Genomic DNA, 6,444 nt, shown 5'->3' on the forward strand with positions numbered 1-6,444 from the left:
TTGGACAATGAGTAAGGAAGACCGAAGAAGAGCTGATGCTTTTGAGTTGTGGTGTTGGCAAAGAATACTGAAAGTACCATGGACTGCCAGAAGAACTAACAAATCTGTCCTGGAAGAAGTGCAGCCAGAATGCTCCTTGGAAGTGAGAATGGCCAGATTTCATCTCACCTACTTTGGTCATGTGGTCAGAAGGGATCATTCCCTGGAGAAGGATATCATGGTTGGTAAAGTGGAGGGTCAGCAAAAAAGGGGAAGGCCCTTGATGAGATGGATTGACACAGTGGCTGCAGTGATGGGCTCAGGTATAGCAAGGATTGTGAGACTGGCACAGGACTAGGCAGTGTTTCATCTGTTGTACACGGGATCACTATGAGTTGGAGCCAACTTGATGGCACCTAACAAGAAGAACACACTACACACACACACACACATATTTATATATTATTTGTATAGTTAAAATTGTCTCTTTCAGTGCTAAGAAGTGGGGGAGGAAGAGAGAAAGAGACAGCACCCATGCTCTTGATCTCACAAAATCTTTTAAATGAGACATGTTAAAATATGATTCAGGATGATCAGTATAGCAGTTGAATGATAGTTAATGTTTGTTGAATTCTTACTATGTGCCTGACAACAACCCTAGGAAATAGGAACAATTATTATCCTACTTTATAGATGTGAAAAATCAGCACTTGCTCAAACTCTTAAAGTTAGTGGGTAAGGGAATAGGAGTTTGAAGACAAATGTTTCTAACTCTGACATCTAGACTCTTGACTATTATATTGTACTGCTCAAGTAGGGAGAGAGTTTAGATGACCTATAAGAGCTATGGTGGTGCAATGCCTAAGGCATTTGACTTCTAACCAGAATGCTGATGGCTCAAAACCACCAGCTGCTTCCTGGAAGCAAGATGGAGCAAACTACTTCCATAAATATTTACCACCTTGGAAACCCAGTTGGGATTATTATGAGTCAGAATTGACTCTATGACAGTGGGTTTTTTGTTTTGCTTTGTTTACAGTTGTAGAGTTAGGACTAGGGATTATTGGTGAACTTGTTTTGGGGTGGGGGCCCCTGGGTGATGCAAGTAGTTGATGTGCTTGGCTGCTAACTGGAAGTGTGGAAGTTTGAGTTCACCTAGAGGTACCTTGAAAGAAAGGCCTGGAAATTTACTTCTGAAAAATCAGCCACTGAAAATCCTATGGTGCACAATTCTGTTCTGACACACTTGGAGTTTCCATGAGTTGGAAACAACTCAGATGGTCACTGTTTTTGGTTGAGCATGCTATGGGAGGAGTTCTGGTCATGGCAGATGGGGCTAACTGACTGCAAAATATCCATTTCCTCCTTTCTCACTAAGGAAACTCTGACTGGGTGGCAAATTCTCTAAGTTAAAACTTTCTGCCTCATTTGTACATAGGTGCAGCCAGATGTCATGATTCTGGCCAGTGAGAGGCAAACAGAGGTTTTTTCTAGGTTAGCTTGATGAAGGGGCAAACTCAACTGGTAAGGCCACTTTGGCCTTTTGCCCTTCATCATTCACTCCTTTTTCTTCCTTGGAATACAGAAATGATGCTAAAGATGCAAAATCTATCTTTAAACTATGAGGACAATGGCCCGTTACCAAGGATGGTGAAGTAAAAACATATAAAGGATTTGGTTAATTAATATGTAGCATTTAGTTAATTAATGACATCCTGGATCTGCTGCATAGCCTTGGATGTTACTCTGACTTCTTGTTATGTGAGAAAAATAAACCTCTTTTTGGTTACCCCCCGTAATCATATTCTCTCCTATGCTGCAAAATGTAATCTAACAAATGGATCATGGTCTAGAAAGGATCATCCTTGGGGAAGAATAGAGATGCCTGAAAGGCATTAGTCTAGCCTGCTTTGAAAATGGAAAGGAGTTGATGATCCAATCCACAGTTCCCCTGGAGTCATCATCCCCAAAGCATGTGATAGCCACACCTGGCCACCAGACAGAACTACATCCCTGAAAGACAGGGAGAAAAGTGGGATTGAACCAGGACACCCGAGGGGCTCCAGATCCTCCTAAGCAAAAAACACAGGTCAGAAGGTCAGTCTGTTAGAGGCCTGAGTATCAGCAATTTGACTCCAGTTTCCGCAACAGATCCCATTCCACTTATAGCATGAGGCAAGTGCGACAGGGGGAGGAGTGGTGCTTTTGGCAGCTGCTTGTTTTGAACCTGCCTGGGCAGCTCCTTGAACATTTGTTTAAAAGAAGGCAGGGGAGAGGTCAGTTAAGGGGTTGTAAAGTCAAGCCTGGCCAAAAGGAAGAGAAGAATGATGCACATTCTTGAAATGGAATGCTAATGTCTAAACTCTTTGAGAATCTCATGATTCCCTGAGGCTGTCCATCCTTTAGGCCTGGATTTAATAAAGATTAGGCTAGAGTTAGAGGCTGTCTGAAGTAAAAAGAGATAGAAGAAGAGACCAGAAGCTAGGGTAATGGACAATCTAGGGGAAGAGCACTTTGAGAAGCAATCACTGCTGTCAAGTTCTTCAAAGAGGGCAGGAGGATGGTGATGGAAACTAGGGCACTGGGTCTGTGACTAGGTGACCAGACAGGGGAGGTAGCTGGTTTTGACCATTCTTTCCTAAAGTCTAGCAGAGAAAAAAAAAAAAAAAAAAACTCACTGCCGTCCAGTCAATTTGACTCATAGCGACCCCTTCTTGGGTTTCTGAGGCAGTGTCTCTATAGAAGTAGATTGCCCAATCTTCCTTCCAAGGAGTGGCTAGCAGAGAAAGGAAGGTAAAAATATACTAGTAGCTTAACAACATGGCGGAGTCAAAGAAAAGAGGAAGGTAAGTCATCTAGTCAGAGGCCGAAACTGAAGGAATCAGACTGAGCAGGAATTTTAGATTATGGCAGGTTACAGATCACCCCTCTGCCACCTCCCATCTCTAGGCTTCCTATTGCCTCTTTTTTGTTGTTAGGACCCTTCAGTCTTATTTGCTGGTAGACTCTCCCTGAGAATTTGAACTTCAGCTAGACATAAAAGTATAATGATAGATACCAAGTGATCCAAAGTGTCATCACATATTTAAATTATGCTACAGGGGCACTGTCTCCTCATGGAACTGGCCCTTGACAGAAACTGGAAAGTATTTTCCAATAACTGAGGAGGTCAGAAATTTAGAACTTGAAAGTTAGGAAGGAACTGGGAGATCACCTAATTAACTCCTTTCCTTAATAAATGAGAAAACTGAAGGTCAGAGAAAGGAAGTGAGTTGCCCAAGTCACACAGCTAATTTATACATATTTACAGAGTATATGTACCAGGAACATTATACTGTATATACATTAATTCACTTAACTTTTTTTTTTTACTGTGATTTGGGTGAAAGTGTACAAAGCAACTTCACTTTTCATACAGCAGTTCACATACACTTTGTCTCATGACATTGACTACAATTTACCATAATGCAACAGCTCCCCTCCCCCCTCCTCCCCATAGTTTCCTCTTCCTTGTGTCCTTCCCTCCATGCACTCCTTCCCCCTAAGCTATCTCCCTGTGCATACAGAGCCCTTCTATTCTCCCATGATTGTTCTCTCCAAGGAATGTATCTACCTGGTGTAAATGTTTACCTCATATGTCTGTCTTTTGTTTGGCTGGAAGCCACAGGTGTGGATTCAGTTCCAGACCTGAAGGATAGCTAGGGGCCATAGTCTCAGTGGTTCCATCAGGCTCTATCAGACCAGCAAATCTGGTCCCTTTTATTTTCAAATGATTTTGAGTTTTGTTCCACATTGTTTTCCCACTCTATCCAGGATGTCCTACAGAGATCCCCCTCTGAGTGGTTAACAGTGGTAGCCAGGCACCATCTATTTCTTCTGGTCTCATAGTTGTTTAGGCTGAGGATCGCATGGTGGACCAGTCACTTGAACTAATTGTCTCCATGTAATTCACTTAATTTTTCCATCAGTTTTATGGAGGCAGATACTGACAGGCTAAGTAACTCCCTTGAGGTCACAGAGACAGTAAGAGGCAGACTGGGATTGAGCCCACACAATCTGACTCCAAGAAGCCCTGGTTAAGTGCTCAGCTGCTAACTGAAAGGTTGGTGGTTCGAACCCACCTAGGTGTTCTGAGGGAAAACCTGATAATATGCTCCTGATTACAGCCAAAAAAATGCTATGGAGTAGTTCTACTCTGTCACATGGGGTCACTATGAGTTGGAATTGATTTGACGGCACCTAACAGCAACAATCTGGTTCCAAGTCTGTTCTACTAGCCACTATTTTATACTTCCTTGCTTCTTTCAACAGCTTTTTCTGTACTGCCCCAAGCTACCTCCCCACTCCTTCTCCTCACAGTGTTTACAGGGCTTTCTGAATCTTGCTCTTGTCCTATGATTCAGGCAGGCAGTAAGTGTGGTTTTCTTTGATAGAATAACCAAGGAAGAATGAAAGGGAGATTAAGATTTATGTATAATCACCATGGAGACCAGGAAAGGGGCTGAGGTATAGGTCAAAGAGGATCACAACCTATAGTCTCTGCTAAGTTCAAGGAGAGGACAGGCCTCAAGGGTGGACCTGATCTTCTGCCCTCTTCTGTCTCCTTTTGAATTTCAGATATCCTCTTGATCTGGAGCAGGGAGTTGTAATGTGGGGATTATGGATACCTGGAGAAGGAACAGTGATGAACCCAAGAAATTGTATGCAAAATTGTATGCATTATTTTACGTCCTACCCCACTTCCATACAAAAGTTGGAATTGATCTAGAATGATCTAGAATAAAACTGACCTTGATGCTACTCTTTTCCAAATCTCCTGGGATCCCACAGAAAACAACCAAGATGTAAAGGCAAAAGTACTGAGATTGGAGTAAGGAAACCAGGGTTCAAATCCTGGCACTGCTTCTTAACTAGCTGTATGCCTTAAACAAATGGCATTACTTTTTTTTTTAATTTTTATTGTAATTTGGGTGAAAGTTTACAGAGCAAACTCATTTTCCATACAGAAGGTCATACACATTTTGTTTCATGACATTGGCTGCAATCCCCACAATGTAACGGCTCTCTTCCTACTTCCTCTCTGTGCTGACCTCTTCCCTGTGTCCTTCTTTCCTGTGCATTCCTGCCCCCTGAGCTATCTCCCTGTGCAAATACTGCCCTTCAAACAAATGACATTACTTCTTGGAGCCTCAGTTTCTTCATCTGTTAAGTGAGGATAGCATACCTTTCATGCAGAGAAATTATGAGCATCAGATGAAAAATAGCTGAGAATAAATGTACCTACTAGTTCAAGCCCTTTGCGACTATTCGTCACATGTGAATCTGAGGAGGCATATGGTCTGAGCTCTCAGAGAATGACTGAGCAGTGGCAAGACTCCTACACAGAGGGTCTTAGTGGTAGCAATCTGGTTGGAAAGAAGAGATGGGATGTTTGACTTGGAAGTATAGTTGCATAGCAAGTACACTGTTTTTATTTAGATTGTATGATAGAGAGGAGTGTGAGAAGAAATTATGAAGATTATGGTGGGGGGCTAATGCCCCCAAGCCACCTCTTGAAGGGTTACTGAATTTGAAGGAACTAGGCAGGACAATGACTTCCTTATCTTGCCTCTTGAGGAAATTACAAAGTGTTCTTGGGATGTCTATTTCCCTAGATTATGCCTATGGAGGGCCTGATAGCCTAACCCTGTTCCTCTGACAAAGCTCCATCACCCTCAGGAAAGTGCTTGAGGCAGCCAAGGCAATGGAGGAATCCAAAGTTTCTGCAACATTGGAGAAAGACTTCCAGTAAAGAAGACAAGACTTAGCGCCAAGAACACTGCTATTTCTATCTCACCAAAGATTACCAGTCTGGCTGGCAGGCCTCACTATCATGAAAAATTTGCAGAGCCTGAGAGCCAGGGGTCATATGGGTCTGATGAAGGGACAGTCCCAGCCCTGCCCCACCTCCCAACACACCCCCAGCAACCTTCGTCATCAGCAACCTTAGTCACCACCAGCCTAAGATAGAGGTGTCCTGGAGCCTTGGCAGGAAAGGTCAGTTGATTTAAATAGCTGTGGGATCTGCAGCAACTTTCCGGGCATAAGAAAGGAAACCTAAGCCATGAGAGATGGTATGCCAATGGCTCTACCTCTGGTGGGGGGTGTCAGGCTGGTTCAGCTTCAACAAGCATTCATTAGACATCTGCTGTGTTCCCAACAGTGTGCTTCAGCACGTCCACAGAGAGGCCTGACTGAATCCAGAGGGCTGCTAATCATTACAACCATTTTATGAGTAGTGAAACTGAATCTCAACAAGATTAAATGACTTGCCCAAAGGTATTAGGATTGGACATCTCTCTTTCACTGACTTAGTGTTGATCTTACTTAGTGTAGAGACTTTTGTATTGGTTTGATTTAGTTTTGGATTTATTATTTATCATTAGTAGAGAAGGATATCTAGTTTCTTTAAAAAAAAAAAAAAAA

This window comes from Orycteropus afer, unplaced genomic scaffold (assembly GCF_000298275.1).
Source record: "Orycteropus afer afer isolate SDZICR_OR568_19922 unplaced genomic scaffold, OryAfe1.0 scaffold00043, whole genome shotgun sequence".
NCBI lineage: Eukaryota > Metazoa > Chordata > Mammalia > Tubulidentata > Orycteropodidae > Orycteropus > Orycteropus afer.